The sequence below is a fragment of the Procambarus clarkii genome, chromosome 23 (genome assembly GCF_040958095.1).
Source record: "Procambarus clarkii isolate CNS0578487 chromosome 23, FALCON_Pclarkii_2.0, whole genome shotgun sequence".
NCBI classification, from domain to species: domain Eukaryota; kingdom Metazoa; phylum Arthropoda; class Malacostraca; order Decapoda; family Cambaridae; genus Procambarus; species Procambarus clarkii.
In genome coordinates this window covers 25,568,378-25,585,524 of record NC_091172.1, presented here as the reverse complement: position 1 = coordinate 25,585,524, position 17,147 = coordinate 25,568,378, and positions in this window count along the sequence as shown.

Here is a 17,147-nt window from a genome sequence, read left to right as displayed (position 1 = left end):
TTTTTTCCAAGTTACCCAAGCTTGCATTGTCCAAACACGTTAAATATTTGTTGAGCTTCCAAACATAATTTAAAAATATACAGGTTTTATAAGCTTCCAGATAAAAAAATTAATGTACTTTAGGAAGTTTGGGAAATTGTATAATTTTTCCAGACATGCATCAGAAGGAAAGACCATTATCTTTAATTTATAATAGTGAAATTTTTAAATTTTGAAATGGATCATATGAATAACTAGTTCAGAGAAATTTTTAAAGTTTATTTCAATTAAACTGGGTAAGTTATCAAGAATGCTTTTGAATTCTTCTCTTCTACTAAACCAGGAAGTTTTGGTAACATACTGTAATGTAATAAGTGTATTTTTTAGGAGATTTTAATGCATGTCTTAGCTAAGATGATCTCTGTGGTTTGAGTGACTTCTGCCATGTTGTATTATAACCTTTGTGCAATAGTGCTTATGTGGTGTTGTAAGTGACTTGTGTTCTTGCTGGGGATAATATCAAGCTCCTACTCCCTATTATGCAAGTGAAAGACAAAAAACTTTCCCAGCTTAAGTCCCATAGTCACTCCTAACATCTCCAATTCTGCTGTCACCAGCTCACATATGAACCTATAGTGTAGGAGACATTCTGATGGACCCATATTTTATCTCGTCATAGGAAAAGGACTTCAGAAGTGGGGCCTTGTACAACTGCTGACAAAAAGCACACAATAACTTGTGGCATTTAATGACAATAACACCCAATCAGATCATCAAGGACTCCTCGGTCTCATGCTTGGCAATTGTTTAAAGTTGTGTGCCTCATCTGCCAACATGGACTTCTACCACTATCAATGTATAATTGTATAGTGGATAATCATTATTTTCCACCATTTATATATCTTGAAATATTAAGTTAGACTTGCTATGTTTAGAGTTGACAATGTCAAACCTGTGAGTATCTGTGATTTCTTGAGAGGTGGCAAATGTGTTTGTACAATCTATATTATGTCCTTTTGTGTAAAAATTTACTATATTGTACATGTATATCTTGTTTAGGAGAAAATGTTTCATTTTTCTTAGAGAATGTTCTATATTTCTCTCCCCTAATAGACCATTATTCTTAAGTCCCACTTAAGTAGATAAAAACACTTGCCACCAAGTACTGTATAGGCCTTTCTGCATTATCAAACTAGTTACCTGATCTAGTGTAGTATAGGAAAGTACAGTATATGTATACAGATATGCACAAATCTACTCGGTCAACAGTTTTAGAAGATAAGACAGTCATAGTTAGTTAAATAGTAGTTTCATCACATGCTCTAAAATAAAGAGGCATGGCCAAAGTACAAGGCGGCAAGAACTAGCACATCTTGAAGTGGGGGGGAAAAAATCCTATGGAAGTCAACACAGAAGTGCCATGTAATGGGGGGGATCTATTGTCCTGTGTGCACTCGACAATAATCGTGAACCTTAACGTATGGATAGTGTTCAGTGCTGAATAACCTTACTGGTTCCAGTACCCTGCTCAAGGCCCAAATCCTAATTTTCATATGCTAGGGAAGAAGATACTAAAGACATTTGAGAAAGCATCTGGGAACAACTATAATTAATAAATGTTGCCAGAGCACCATAAAAATTAAATTGTAGAGAGTTCCTGTGCAGTGGTTGTTAACTAGGTTGGTATTTAATTACACGAGTGGAATTTTTGTTAAGCCATTCGTATCATTCATTAGACCAAAGTTGGAATGTGCAGCAGTGATGTGGTGGTCAAACCTAAAAAACATCATTTACTTAGGCAGCATGCTACCTTTTTCTCTTTTCACCCTACCCTCTCCTTCCCTAGGTGGCAGTTTGCTAAGGTGGACTGGAACCTATATGCCCTCAGTGCTGCTCTCTCTGACCTCTCCCTCACTCTCTCCTCCTCTTTCATGACACTGTCTTCGACGCTGCCCTCCGCTCTATTCCTCGCTCTTCCTCTCGGGGTCCATGGAAGTGCGTTCCCTGGTGGAATGCAGACTGTGCTCGGGCTGTCCACTGTAAGCGTGCGGCCTGGAAGAGAGACCGCCGTCGGCAGACGGTCGATTCTTTTCTTTTCTTTCGGAAGGCGAGTGCGGTGGCCCATAGGGCCATCTGTACGGCTAAACGTAAATGTTGGGCATCTTATGTCTCCACCATTACGTCCGAAACTCCTCTGCCGCAGATCTGGAAGCATATCCGCAAGATAGCGGGCAAGTTCGCTCCCGATGTCTCACTGGTCCTTCACCTCCGTGGTACTCTTGTGGCGAACCCGTTGCAAGTCGCTACCGAACTGGGTTCCCACTTTTCTTCTGTTAGCTCTGGTTTTCATCTTCCCCCAATCTTTCCTTCTTCGTAAACCTGTCCTTGAATCTCGTCCTTTAGATTTCTGCACTCATCTTCGACTTCCCTATAACGATCCCTTTTCTCTGAACTTCGGTCTGCCCTGGCCCTATGCGGTTCTACAGCGGCCGATGACATTCATTATGAGATGCTTCGCCATCTTCCTCTGTGCACGTCTCGGTATTTACTGAGTCTGTATAATTGGATCTGGAACTCGTCGTCAGTCCTAGAGGACTGGCTTGATGCCGTTGTCCTCCCTGTTTGCAAACCAGGGGCTCTGGGAACATTCCCTAAGGACTTTCACCCTATTGCCCTCACAAGTTGTCTGTAAACTCTTTGAACGTATGGTTAACGTTCGTCTGATGTGGTTCTTGGAACACCATCACCTCTCCTCTTCTCAATTTGGTTTCCGCAAGTACCGCAGCACAACAGATGTCCTGGTGAACTTGGAGGTCTATATTCGTACTGCTTTTGCTGCGAAGACCTCCATTGTTGCCGTCCTTTTTGACCTGGAAAAAGCTTAGGACACCACTTGGCGATATCATATTCTATCCCAGCTTCATTCTTTTGGCCTTCGTGGTCATCTCCCTCTCTTTCTCTGCAGCTTCCTCTCTCGTCGTTCCTTTCGGGTGAGGCTTGGTACCGCGCTCTGCCTCTTTTCAGCAATACGAAGGTGTGCCCCAGGGTAGTGTTCTGAGCACTACTCTTTTTTCTGGTTGCCCTCATTGGTCTTCTTTCCTTTCTTCCTTCAGGCGTCTTTCTCCGGTAAGATCATCTGTCGATGATCTTACCCTTTGCTGTCAGGGTGATGATTCGCCACTCCTTCAACGCCGGCTTCAACTTGCGATTGATGCCGTGTCGTCTTGGGCCACCGATCATGGCTTCAAGTTCTCTACTACTAAGACTTGTCCCATGACTTTTACTCGGAAACGAGTTGTTCTTCGTCCCTCTTTGTCACTTTATGGTCATCCCCTTGAGTACAAAGATTCCGCGAAGCTTTTGGGGTTATTCTTTGACACTCGTTTGTCTTGGTCTCCCCATATCTCTTACCTCCGTGTTGAGTGCTCCAAGGCCCTTACCCTCCTTCAGGTATTGTCCCATACTTCTTGGGGAGCGGATAGTCGCGCACTCCTCGCTTTACATTCCTCTCTTGTCCTGTCTAAGCTCGATTGTGGTTGCCCTGCGTACTCGTCTGCTTCTCCTCCTACTCTCCACTGTCTTGATGCTTTGCACCGTACTGGGTTGCGCCTCAGTTCTAGTGCCTTTCATTTGACTCCCGTCCTCAGCTTGTATGTTGACACTGGCATCCTATCTCTCCAGGACTGCCGTGATTGCTACTGTCTTCGCTATCTTGCGCGGTTCTTGCAGCATCCTTCCTCTCGCCTCTGTCGTGCTTTAACTTTTGCCCCTCCTGCGGTTCCTGTTCCTCTTTACCACCACCCCCTTTCTGTCCGGTTATCTCGCTTACAGGATTCTCTTTCAGTTCGTATTTCTAATGTTTCTCCCCGTGTTGTTCCTTCTTTGCCCCCATGGAGAGTCCCCCTTCTGCAGTTTTGTACATCTTAACCCGAATCACTAAAGCTTTTACCCCTCCTACAGTTCTGAAACGCCTTTTCCTTGAACACTTTTCTTCTCACTCCCGCTCTGTTTCCATCTTCACCAATGGGTCTAAGTCTGCGGACGGTGTTGGCTACTCTGTTGTTTTTCCCGATTGCACTTATATGTGTCGCTTACCTCCGGAGACTAGCATCTTCACAGCGGAACTTTATGCTATTCTCTATGTTCTTCGTCTCCTGCTTTCTCGTTGTCAATCTTCCTTTGTTGTTGTTGTTGACTCTCGTAGTGCCCTCATAGCTCTCGAGTCCTTTAATCCGGTTCATCCAGTGGTTGTCGAGATCCAGCATTGGCTGTTTCTTGTTCACAGTAAATTTAAGTCGGTTGAGTTTTGTTGGATTCCCAGCCATATTGGTGTCTTTAAATGAGCGTGCAGATGCTGCCGCCAAGGAAGCTGTCCGCTCTTGTCCTGTCTCTTGTAAAGTTATTCCTTATTCCGAATTTTACCCGGTTATCCATTCCTCCATCCTTACCCATTGGCAGGCTTGTTGGTCGTCTGTTACTGGTAATGAACTACATTCTCTTAAGAGTTGTGTGTCCTCATGGCCGTCCTCCTACCACCGTAACCGGCGATGGGAAACGGCTCTGGCGAGGTTGCGTATTGGCCATACTCGCTTAACTCATGGTCACTTGATGGAGCTTTATTTAAACTAACAAAAGAAATTAACACAAAAGCCTCATATATATTCCATTGAAGAAACATGCGTATACAGTATTTTTTATAAAATGAGAGCAAATCAAAAGGCACAAAATAGATGGGTAGTTAATTACTAGGGCCAACTGAAAATGGGACTCGTAAAATCTTGACATGCCGGCAACATGTTTTAGGTTATTGGGTAAGGGAAATTGCAGAGGAGCCAGGGTGTCACAAGGCACCATAAGAAGGTAGGATGTGACAGGAAGGTCGGGGACTATAATTTTCTCCTTGAGAAAGGATGTAGTGGAAAGGAATGTTTGTAACTTCAATGTAGCTAACAATATCTTCAAGTTGTTAGCTAGGTGAGGGGTGTCTGATGGAGAAAATTGTGAGAGAGCCCGAGATGTGGGTGAACATCAGCTGTGACAGTGTAGATAGCAAGACCAGCTAGGATGAATAGGAGGCAAAGAGGCTTGGGTGTAAAGCTCCAAGGGATACCACACCAGCAAATGGGGAAACTGAAACACAAGGCAACATGGAGTTACAGTAGTATGCTCATAGGGAGTGAGGAGGGCACACAAGGAAACCTTGCCAAGTAGTACACTGGAGGACCAATAGCCAAGGTTGTTTCAGGCCTAAACATGATACTGAGGAGTCTGTGGTGTAGTGGTCGCATGCTCATCCAGGGCTTAACAAGCAATTTCACCTGGGTTTAAGCCCAGATCAGGGAGGGTGAATGCCAATCCTCAACTGTCTGCCCCTATTCACTCTACAGTAACTGGGAAAACGGGTTGTAAAGTAATTGGCAGGACATGGTTGAGGGAATATGACTCACTAGGGTAAAGCTTAATGTAAGCTGTGGGAAGGGTCATCTTAATTTTTTTTTTTTATTAAGTGGAGCACCAGTAAAAGAAGAGGGCGAGGATAGTGTTCAAGTGGTGCAAGCATATTTTGTTTGAGAAAATGCCTGGCATTTTGACACCTTGCCTTGGAGAAGGGATGATTGCCCTTGAATTTCAGGTGGAAGCTGGATAGTTCCATCATATAATGAAAATATGACCAAGATAATGCAGGGTAATTTACCAAGATAATGCAGGGTAATTTGTCACAATTTATGCAACATGCAAAGGGGTAAAGTACAAAATGAATTGAGCGTGGGTGGATTCACCAGAAACAGAGCAGAAAGTCAATGCATTCCCACAAAAGCTCCATGTCTAAAAATTTTCAGTGCATATTTTACTTATGTAGGGAGGGGACATATGCTTGAGCATAGCATTTGATCACCCTGAGGATTAGTGAGGGGGGGGAAAGCTTCTATTACCTACATTAATATAAGTAATTACCAAAAGAAGACACCAAGCCAGGAAAGCTATAGTCTACAATAATGTAATTTTTGCTACACAGAGCTGGCAAGATTGTTTCCCACAAGGAAAACCGTGCGAGTGTCAACCTGGACAAGGATGCCTGAATGCCTTAGAATTCAGAAATGGTTTACCATGATTGTGAGTCCTAATTTGAAAATGAGTGCCAGTGTTACTCAGTAGTTCAAACACATTTTGGGTAGCTGTCACAGAGGTCAAATTAATGTGAAGCAAATCTGTTGGCCTGTTCCTGAGACTGGATGTTGACTACATGCTTGCCAGAGCATCAGTATTGAAAGATAACATTAGATCAGGCAGAACATAGCATATTAATTTGTTTCAAATGATTGATATTGACTGTTTTGGTTGAATAAATTATATAAAAAGAACTTTGTTCATTTCGGGAGTTCAAACACGTTGTGTACAATGCCAGTATTCAAGGTTGCAATAAAGTGTCAAGGAGACAAACTTCCCAGGATTGCACCTGGGAGTGCCTTCCCAGGTGCAGCAAGAAGAGTGTACAGCTTAGTCATTACAAGAACTGACTGAAATAATGGTGGCGGTGGAGACTATGATATCGCTGCCAAAGAAGCAGCAAGTTGAGTAGTCAACATTTCAAATGGCACAAGGCTACCAACTACATGTACAGTATTTCAGGAATGCACCACAGAAGTCGAGCATAAGTAAGGATCAAGGTCCAACACAGATGTAGCCATTAGTGAGCTACTGGCATAAGGGGGAGTAGACCTTCGAGAGGGGGTACAACATGTAGGCCTGGTCGCCTGCCACATGAGACTTAAGAAAATAATGTTGCTTCTATAAAAAGAAATTAGACAATATGGTTGGATCCCAGAATATGAAACACCATTTAAAAGTGTAGGTGGGGGTTATCTGCACGCGCCAACACAGAACAGGGTACCTCTTCTCTAGTTCCACTTCCTCCTTTTAACAGGGAAAACCACTGATATAAATAAAGCAACCGAGAAATAAAAGAACCCTTCCTATACTCTGACCTGAACATCCATTCATCCAAACAAAACTGCCTCCCAGATGACCCCTCTAGCAGGTAGGCCAGAGGGTCCAAGCAGTAAGCCTAGCACAGTTGGCACCTTAGCTGCATGCTGCTCCAGCAAGTAGAAAGAGAATAATTCACCCTCAAATGTCTGGAAATGGCAAGCAGACTCCATTGCCTTGTTGAGGCAATGCCCAGTCATTGTAGCTAAGCATAATTGTGTATTTAATATTAATTTGGTTAATGAATGATGACAATGCTTACTCCTCTTTGAAGACTTGAAACAATCACAAAAATATAAATGCTTTCTTTAGTTTCTAAATTTGTAAGACAACTACAGAATCAAAGAATAGAACTTTATACAAAATCCTCTACAAATCACAAATCTTATTTTTGTTGGTACTGTACTGAAGAAAGATGTATTTCATATTAACAAACATCTTTTTATGATCAATTTAGTCTATGGCCTTTTTGCTTAATAACAATTGTGTTCAAACAATGCTATGCAAAAAAGGTTAATTACAAGCACTGTACAACAAATTTTTACTGAACACTTTCCTTAGCATTTTTTATGCAACACATTTTTTTTGTCACTTATAGACTTCAGTATACATTCTTAGCAATTAATTCAACATATTTAGAAAAAAAAAAAAAAACTTTTATACAATAAAGTAACAATTTTTTTTTTTTTAGCAGGGTTAGATTTTAGGCATGCAAACTATAACTTGTTAAGATCATTCACTGCTGTAACCTGGACCGCACCACAGAGGACCGTTTCTAGTTTCATATGTGAGCTATAATCATAAAGTAAGAAAAGCTAAATAAACACTTATTTGATTACCAGAGCTAACATAAAACAGCATCAACTTCACAACCTAATAACACATCTTCCAAATTACATTTGTTTGCTTGTCTGAAAATTCCATAGCAACTTTAGTACATTGGCTGTGTGTGACTATCATTAAGTACATTTAATGTCAGTAAGCAGGACACATCAGCATAATGCCAAAGTATGCAGACCATAATCAATAAGCAAACATAATTAATATTCTCAAATAATAATATAATAAAAAGTAAGAGCGAAGACTTAACTGGGTTGCTACATGGGAGGCAAGATCCCTGGCCTGAGTTGTGTGCAGTGTAATACATTTTACAAGGAACTTCTAATACAAGAGAATACATCTACTGTCACATCATGAAGGCAAGGTTAAATCTGGAATAAAATTATGTTATCATCTAACAAACTGACATTAGTTTGAATGCAATTAATAACTTATTATTCCCAAAAGTCCACAGGAGAAATGGACAATAGATAATGAAAATCAATCTTATCTAAGCATTAATTTACTCAATCTAGCCTAAATGAAGTGTGACAGCTCTACCCTTGAATAATGTACTAACTGCATCTTACAAAGAATGATTTATAAAAAAATATTGAAGTCATACAATAGGATGGAACCCACACCCCCTGAATGGCTCAGGCACACTCATCTTCAGTCAAGGGTCCAATCCTATTATAATGCTTCAATATTTTCTCATATACTGTATACTGTATCATGTTCTTGTGAGTTCACTTTTGCAACGATTGATCAGTCTTACAAATGTAGTAACAAGATGAGGAGAGTGGAACAACAATCTTAAATTAACAATATTGAAGGACCCAACAGTTGAAAAGTATGAGCTGCTCATTCTCCCGAGTGTTCCCAATATCACTGAACAGTTGTACCAAGTTGCCCGAGACTAACCTACCCGAGGACCTGCGAACAGAAAACAGGACATCACATCAATTTCACGAGCTTTACCATTTTCAGTACTGTAAATCAGTTTTTAGCTGTAGGAGATATTATACGTCAAAATGGGATGTACCATTCAGGAGAACAGGTTGGTATGTGAGCTTATGAGCGGCGAAATGAAGCTCAGCCATCAATTGTATGTCTAGGTCATTCTTTGGACAAGACTTTACAATTTAATACTCATAATTTTGGCATTACAAAACCCAAAAAATCCTAGGAATAGCATTATTAATTTTTTTGTAGAAACAATAAAATTGTATTTCATAGTTTTAAAATTATTTATATTATAAAATTTATATTCTATTTTAATAAAACAATTTTTCTCTATAAAACTTGCAATAATGTCAGCAAAAATTATATATTTTGATATACTGTACATCAGATATTGCCATTCAACATGCAAGCTTCCTCCATATGTCTCAATATTAAAACAGGTAACTACAACACTAAATACAACATAGTTAAATTTAGGAACATGGGCCCCTATGTTGCACAGAAGTCTATTTTGTAAATAGCTTGCAAAACAATCTCATTTATAGGCCTAGTGCATTGAACCTTTATTATATCCTAATATTTCTTCCAAATGTTATATAGATCTAGTGGCTCGGTGTTTTCTCCTGATTATTACCTTACTTTACCTTGCATTCCACTCTCTTTTCTAGCACCTTTTAAAATTAGATAATGTTTTCCTACTTTTGTCTTGCTTGTTGCGATGTTTCCTTAAAAATACAAGTTGTTATACCCTGCCATATTAAAAAAAAAAATTAAAAAATTCAGTCACATGAGAACAGCTGGCAAACTGCTCACACTTCTAACTTAAGTAAAGAAAACAGTACATAAACAACACTTAATAGACCACACACAACTTATAAATTATGTGTAAAAGAATTAAAGAACTCTAATAAATAAAGAGATCTTAGGGGGCCTGACGGCTGAGTGGATAGCGGTCAGGATTCATAGTCCTAAGATTCCGTGTTCGATCCCCAGTGAAGGCAGAAACAAATGGGCAGTTTCTTTCACCCTGATGCCCCTGTTCACCTAGCAGTAAATAGTTGGACAGCTGCTATGGGCTGCTTCCTGGGGATGTGTAACAAAAAGGAAGCCTGTTCAAGGACCAGGCTGCAGGGACGCTAAGCCCTGAAATCATCTCAAGATAACCTCAAGATAGGGTGGATTTGGATAGTAAACTATTACCAGAGGAACATATAAATTAGATTGTGCGACAAGTGAATGAATTGCTTTCCAACTTCAGACTCGCTTTTAAGTACATGCATGTTGAAATACTAAAGAAACTTTTATGACTTTTGTGAAACCAAAATTGGAATATGCAGCAGTTGTATGGTGCCCATATCTCAAGAAGCCCATCAGTAAACTGGAAAAGGTGCAAAGGCATGCTACAAAATGGCTTTCAGAACTGAAAAACAAGAGTTACAAGGGAAGGCTAGAGGGGTTAAATATGCCAAAGCTTGAAAATAGATGAAAAATAGGTGATATGATCACCACTTACAAAATAATAACAGGAATCGACCAAATTGACAAAGAGGAATTCCTAAAACCATCAGCTTCAAGAACAAGAGAACACAGATTTAAAGCTAAGGAAACAAAGGTGCCAAAAATATTTGAAAGTTATTTCTGCACACAGTGGTAGATGGTTGGAACAAATTAAGTGAGAAGGTGGTGGAGGCCAAAACCGTCAATAGTTTCAAAATGTTACATGACAAGAGTACAAGGGAAGACAGGACACCACAAATGTAACTCATTCTGTAACTACACTTAGGTCATTACACCTGGGTAATTACTTGATGTAGCCACACTAGGCCTCAACACCTTCAACTACTGTAAACTATAACTGTAAAACCAACTGATGCATATATTTGAAACTACATTTTCCTATGTTTAATAAATATTTTGGAACAGTATATAAATATACAAATGCTATATTGTACCTTTTTTCATAGAATACTCCATTGATGCATTAAAACACTTTCAATATTTGATTAATTGTTGTGCAATAAACTACAGCCAGATATTGTTTACACTGCCATAAATAAGTAATATCTGCATATCCTTGTGTTTCTAGTTGATGTCTAGCTGTATTTGTTACCTCAGTAAGGAAATTATATACTCTTACACACTCTTTATGTCCTTTTTAAAGCCCATCAAGACAAAAACAAGTTTGTTGACAAATACTACATACCTTGATGAACAAACAACCAGACTCCTGGTTCATCCTTAATGAGGAGCGGATGTCTGGACACCTGCTCTACTTGGGGCCCGCCAGAACCGATGATGCAATTTTTACCCTTTGGGTTTCGATACTGCAGTCAAGCATTTCTATTCAATGGCCTGGATTGTTACGACGCGTGGTGCACTTATCGCCCGGGGTCACAGGAAGTTGCCAAGATTTTAAATGTTTTCGAGCTGGTTCCTTGGGTGAAGAGACTGTATCCGGTGCTGACTTTGTCAAGAGTTGCCAGGAGTTGGTGGGTCTTGGTGGGCTCCTGGTGTGCTCTCAAGGCATGGTGGGTGGGTGGCTTTTGCTCTGCTGGAGGGCACTGGAGGACTTTTTTGCAATTTTGCTCATATGGTTACAAATTTAGGAGAGGCCAAGTTTTTGCCTTGACTACTCAGTGTAGGTAGGGGGCTTTCCTCTCTGCAGGACTCTTGGAGCTCCTCAATCATCTGTCGATCAGCGTGTTTCTTCGCCATAAGGCGCATTCATTGTTCCCCAACAGGCAACATTCATTTAGCCATACAGCTTTTTTATTTACCTTTTAAGGGTACACCAGGGGCACATACAGGACCTCTGCCATCGTGGTCCCTAAATAAACAACAAATAAACCACCATATGATATAAGACTGTGCATTATCACATATGAGGTCACTTCATATACAGCATTTAACTTTTAGATGTACCTTGTCTTGCTAAATTCATAGCATGGAGACACATACAAGGTATTCTCTATAGACGGTACCTGCTGACCAACTACTGTATATACCAAGTGATGATGTCTCAAACAGTAACACCTGAAATACACACTGGAACATTTCCACTTGGTGCACCAGTGGAAAGTTTTGTCTGGAGTTTGCTCACCTTCCGAAAGTGGTACGCACACACCAACTTGTGTTACAAATATGTTTTGACTTTATTTAAATGTCATTCAATATTTCTCAAATGACATTAATCTTAAATGCTTTACACATGAGATGTTGGTTTATCTAGTAATGTACAGTGAATAAAATAATTATTGCATCTATAGTATGGAGAACAAACTTTACTACCAGCACTCCATATCTGAAAAGACTTCCTTAACAAGTATTCAAAATTTGCAAGAAAACGTTAACAAATTAAATTTAGTAGGAGACTATGCCAACATTATTTTTTGCAATATTTAAAGCACTTTATTTATTTGCGGCATCTTTTAAAGTTGTATGATTACCAATTCAAAAACATTAAATATAATGCCTTGATGCTTAACCATTTTACAAAAAACTTTAAATATTTATACTGATATTCAATATCATCATCTTTCTTTTCTCAGGAAGGAAAGATACTGGGACAGGCCCGTGTACAGAGTCTTCATCAAATATAATACAAACCACGAAGGAATGGATGGCCTCCACGAGTTCAATTACAGTACTGTACTTATAAATGGACGCAAGTAGACAAATACACATCAAGTCTATATTAGATTATTTCAAACAGGTTATCATTAAATAGTCAATATTTTAAATACTGTATTGAAACTGATTCATCACTCAAGGGGCTTGTTAGTCATAGGTACAAGAATACAAGTTCAATACTGTACCAGTACTGTAATGCACTGTATTTAGATTCATGCACACAAATGTAAAATTTTATTTAATTACAGTATATATACAAAAACTATATAAATAAAAATGTAAATGTTCGTTTGTTCAAAATCGCTAATTTCCAAAAGATCTTCACTGATTCCTTTTAAGTACCCCGCTCGATGCGCGCGCTACTTAGTCGGTTAGTCTCCAAATCATGGTAATACATTTTCTTCTTCGCAGAACTTCACCACTTTGTTGTGAAAGCAGTGACTATTTTTCATATGAGGGAAATCTTCTAAACCTCTTTACCGATTGCTTTGAAATTTTGACACAATGTTGCATTCGAATAGGTACGTGTTTTTATATGCCAACTATATACATGCCTCCCCACCTGTGACAGGAAAAAACATGTTTTTTTTAAAAACAGTGCTATCTGTTGGACGTATGAGTAACACACGGTGTAATCTCTGAAAGTGCTTCGCCTATTGCTTTGAAATTTTGACACAACGTTCCATTCAAATACGCACGTGTTTTTATATACCGTCTATATAGATGCCACACCTGTAATGGGTAATTTTTTTTTTTTTTTTTTTTTTTTTTTTTTAAGAATAGTGCCATCTGTTGAACATAAGAACAACACACGCTATACTAAATATGTTACGATTCCATTTCAATGTATCCGATTACATTGATAAATTGAATTTTCATACATTTTGATTTATTTCATTTTGATTTAATTATTTTGTGTGACATTGCATTGGAATTGAGCTGTGCTGTTTACCATACCATTCATTTCGTAAGTATAAGTATTGATGCCACACGTGTGACACGTAAAAACTTTTTTTTTAAAACAACGGTGCCATCTGTTGCATGTAAGAGCAACACATAATATACTAAATATGTTACGATTCCATTTCAATGTTTCCGATTGCATTGACAAATTGAATTTTCATAGATTTCGATTTATTTTCGTTTTGATATAATTATTTAGTGTGACACTGCATTGGAATTGAGCCATGATGTTTACCATACCGTTCATTTCACGAGTATAAGTATGGATGCCACACCTGTGACAGGTAAAAATATTAATTTTTTTTTTAAAACAACAGTGCCATCTATTGCATGCAAGAGCAACACACGCTATACTAAAGATGTAACAAGTACTTTTCAATGTTTCTGATTTCATCGATAAATTGAATTTTCATAGATTTCTATTTATTTTAATTTAATTATTTTGAGTGACACTGAGTTGGAATTGTGCTGTGTTGTTTACCATACCGTTCATTTCATGTATAGTTTATTTATTTGTTCATTTTGTTTTTTTAACTGTTTTTCTTATATTTCAGTGATGGGGAATATCATATCATTTGATGTTCCCAATTTTCTGATGGGAACATCAGATCATTTGGGAATGCATCGGATGAGGGAGTGGGGAATGATGGGGAGGACGAGGTGATGGAAGTGGGGGAACGGTAGGGAGGTGGTAATGGTGAGGAGGATGAGGAAACGGGAGTTGGGGATGGTGGGGACGAGGGGACAGGGGAATAGGGGAGTGGGTGATGGTGGGGAGGACTAGAGGATGGGGGAGGGGGAAATGGTAGGGAGGACAAGGGGACAGGGGGGTGAGAGATGGTGGGGAGGATGAGGGGATGGTGGAGTGTGGAATGATTAGAAGGACGAGGGGACGGTGGAGTGGGGGATGGGGGAGTGGGGAATGCTTGGGAGGATGAATGGACGGGGGAGTGAGGAATGGTTGAGAGGACAAGGGGATGGGGGAGGGGAAAATAATAGGGAGGACTGGGAGACGGGAAGGTTGCTGTGGCTCAACAACGCACATGCATTGTTGAGCCACAGCAACACATGGTCGGGTACAGCTAGTATTTAATATAAATGTACTGCACATTTTTTTGGGTGCCAACGGATCCAAGATAGAAGTTACCAAACCTCCCTATTTCTAGGTCCCAAACCACCAACAGGGCAGCTCCTGGACAACCAACTGGACACAACCCAGACCACTGCAACCTAGAAAAACCAAGACACAAAGCAGTTGCTGTCTGAGAAGACCAAACCCCATCAGGTGGGCCACAAGGAAGAGCAAGCCCTCACAGGACCCTGGGAACAAAGGTGTCACCGACACAACAGGCAGCATGGCGGAGGCAGACAGACTGAATGTTGTCATGTAACATGGACGATGAGAAACCATCAAGCTCTCCCAAGTCAGGAGCAAAATTAGTGGGGATATCCATGGACCACCGAACCTGCAAGGAAATTTCCCAAGCCTGAAGGAATTGACCAAGCAGGACACCCTGGCACTGGGATGCTATGCTGGACCCTTAGATGAAGGATGCCTGCAGCAACACAGCCCTGACCACATAGCTGTACAGGCCAACTTCAGCATGTTATAGTGAAGCACCCAGTGAACCTCAGCCAATCAATGTCACTTTCAATCTAAATAAAGGCATGAACATCCCAAGGCACCCAACTAACCTTGGGTGAAGGCCACCACAAGCGAGGAGGACCTATAAGGGAGTGACTCCAAAACACACCAGAGAAGAAAACCCTGGCAGCACACAATGAAAAGAACCCTGTGCATATGCAGTGCCAAGCACTTTTAACTCCTGGCTCAAGCTACATCAAAGTGTACAGGATCAGCCACAAGGTCAAACCACAACCACCACTTAACTGAAAAGCAGAACACTGGAGCCAGGACAGCAGAGGTGACCTGGCACACACTACACATCAGCATAGAAACATAACTGGGGTGGAGTAGCAGGCTGACCGTGGGCTGCCTCCCTCCCTCCCCACAAATGAGTGAGGGAGATAGGGAGGCAAATGATGGGGCTCATTTGGAGAGTTTTCGATCGCTTATTCACATACAGTAGTTCAGGGAGTTCTTTCATTGGCTTTCTAAATTGTGGTCTCTATTCAAGCCAGAAGTGGTCTGTTTTCTTTCACTGACTTTCTGGTTAATTCCTGGTGGTTGCATAAATAATGCCATGGCTCCTTGTGCATTTATGAGGGGGGCCAGATTCTGGTGCTGATTCCTCGTAGGCCTATAGAACTCAACAACTGATGTGATAGAGTAAATGGAATACTAATTTTGATAAGTGTGGAGCCACAAGGGGCTCCCACCAGAAAAGTGAACTTTTTGAAGTGTGTGAAAGTTACCCTTTGTACAATTAAAGTATCTTTAAGCAGGTTTTGTTTTACAGGAATCTAACCTATGCAGAAATCAAGGACCACTCATACAGAAGTTTAGTCCAAACCAATGTGAAGTAATGAGATTTGTAACAGTATTATTACAATAATCCAAAAATTAAAAGGACCTAAGTGTGGATATCTTACCAGCTATAACAGAGGCTCATATAAATGTAATAAAGCCAGCAACATGTGCAAAACTAGCAAATAAACATGACAATCAGAAACCTAGCATACCTTAGTCTAGTCCTGGAAAGCACAGCAACAACATGAAGTAAAAGACCCAGGAAATTTTGAATATTCAAAGATATGCTTAAAGTCTTGCAACAGAGATTAGAGATGAACTAAGAGAACAGGCTAATAGAAGGGAATAAATCTAATGAAACTAGATGGGAGAAGGACCACACGATTACAATGCATAAGGTGAAGTTCGGCAGCAGAATGAGGGGGCTCAAGTGAAATTGGAAGTCCAAATAAGCTAGAAAGATTCAAGAAAATACTAGTATGCAGGAAGTGTGGTAAACAAGCAATTATCAAAAGAAAGCACCAAAACTATTTAACACCGTGATGCAGAAGACACAAAGTCCTCAATATCATTCATGATGCCAATGTGATGGCAAAAGGACACAAGATGAGTACTATCAAAAATATCAAATCCACCAAGGATCTTATGGAGGGACAAGCAACTCGAAGAAGCAATGGGAAAACAAGATTTTTATCATCCTGAAAATCAGGAATCTACAAAGAGGTGCAAGAGACTGCAGTTTGGACAATAAGGTACAGATCTTTGTTCAATTAAGTGCCCACAAGCAAAGCATGTGTGGTCAGTAAGCAGCCTAGCCAGAGCCATTTCCCACCTTTCATGGAGGTAGCAGGAAGACCTCAGGAATAGGCTACATTTAATATTATGCAGGTTACCAAGAAAACGCGTTAATTAAAGTGATACAGTACATCAACGAACAAATCCACAAGGGCCTTGATGAAGGTTCGAACCTATGCGCTGGGTGTTCCCAGGCATGCCCTAGCAGACTGCACCACAACATGGTAAAAGAATTGCAACCTGGGGTATTACTGCACCCACAAGGGTCCTAAGGCTTCCACCGAAGCCTAACCGGGGAGTCACACAATTCCCCATATACTCGGGCTCTGTGACAGTGTGCAGACAGTGCAGAAAGTCACATTCAGTTATTCGTCTTACTTTGGCTACTTTCTCCCAATATTTCTGTATCCATTGTCATCGTCAAAGAACAGCACCACTCCCAAATACAGTAGCTAAAATTCCTTAATTACCTCTAATACTTTTACTCATTTCAATATCTCGTCCCATTTCAAATTACTCATGGAGGGGGTAGAGAAAAGTCTGCCACCTTCCACCTTTCTTAAGCACCACCTTGCTT